Raw genomic sequence first — 1,401 nt, forward strand, 5'->3', positions numbered from 1 at the left:
CAGGGCAGGTGGGGTGCAGGGCAGGTGGGGTACAGGGCTGATGGGGTACAGGGCAGGTGGGGTACAGGGCAGGTGGGGTGCAGGGCAGGTGGGGTACAGGGCAGGTGGAGTTCAGGCTGGTGGATCTGACTCGGCACCACCAAAACCTCAGCTAAGGCTTTTCTGCTTTTTCCTTCTTCTAAATAGTTCTGTCATGTAAACTTTCTTTTGAAGACGAGTTCTGTGGATAGAACAAGGTTAGAAACGCCACCCAACACAGTGGCTTGCGATGCCCATCACTGTCCTGGAACCACACAGGTGGAGGAGAGACCTCGGGGCTGGGCCAGGCCAGCTGACTCCAGAGTGGACACCGGGTATGTCCTAAACCTTGGGTGAGGGTGAGCCCTGCCAAACCCTGGGACGCATCCTGGGGGCCAGGGAAGCCGTAACCTTATGCCTTTGTCATGTGCTGCTGAGATGGCACCTCTGGCAAGACGCTGGGCACTGTCTCTTGGGGCGCAGGGAGTGGGGGAGCCTGGGAGCTGTCTCCAGGGGCGCAGGGAGTGGGGGGGCCCTGACTGCCCCCCACCTGCCCACCTCCTCCCTAGAGGTTGCATCCAGCCAGTTCAGCTTGGGCACAGAGAGCCTATTAAAATCGTGCATCTCTTTGAGGGGAAGTGTCTCTGCCCCATCAGGCCGGCTGGAGGTGGAACGCCGCCCATGCCTCTGGAGCCTGCAGGAGACACAGGACCCACCCATGGTGACTGCCTGGGCTCAGCCTCCTGGGCGTCTCTGTGGGAGACAGAAAAGAGCCCCTGTGGGCACTGGGGGTGTTGCAGCTAAGCTGGAAGCCGAAGTGCAGCAACCTTAATTAGCGGTTTCCCCGGCCTCCACCTCCCAGCGTGGAGGAGGTTCATTAACCGGAAGTTTGATGTGGAGGGACCGAGGGCACTGGAGGCAGGGATGAGTGAGCTGTCTGCCTAAGCCTGCCTCTCTGAGACCCTCCTCCCTCCATCCCGAGCCAGCGTCCTGCCCAGAGCATTGCCCCGACCACTCCCTTCCCCTCAGGTATGTGGCCTGACAATCCATCGGCCCCTCATTTCTAGGCAATGCCCAGGGAGGGGACTCCTGCAAGAAGCCGACCTCTTGACTTAGCTTTTAACGTCCTCTGGTTTGAAGACACGAGACTCTGGATTTGCCCAGTACTTGGGGTTCTCAGGTTTTCTCCAACCTGGTCATCACAGAGTGACCGGCATTGGCCTGGCAATGGTGCCCCCCCATGGGAGCGAAAAGGACCAGCCTGAGGTAAGGAGGATGGGTCCTGTGTCCCCTCTCCCCTGAGCCGGGGCCTTGCAGTGGCCTTGACCTTCAGCCCTGGGGTTCTCCCTGGCCGAGCCCCCGGCAGTGTCCCTCAGCCCAGCC

The 1,401-nt window shown here is 60.6% G+C and overlaps 1 protein-coding gene across 1 annotated transcript in view; it reads right to left on the bottom strand.

Annotated features, from left to right (window-relative positions):
- The window catches only part of DNAJC5 (DnaJ (Hsp40) homolog, subfamily C, member 5), a 1,035,873-nt gene that overhangs the window by 641,032 nt on the left and 393,440 nt on the right, over positions 1 to 1,401 (bottom strand). The window lies entirely within an intron of this gene.

The sequence above is a fragment of the Colobus angolensis genome, unplaced genomic scaffold (assembly GCF_000951035.1).
Source record: "Colobus angolensis palliatus isolate OR3802 unplaced genomic scaffold, Cang.pa_1.0 Scaffold136, whole genome shotgun sequence".
Lineage (NCBI taxonomy): Eukaryota > Metazoa > Chordata > Mammalia > Primates > Cercopithecidae > Colobus > Colobus angolensis.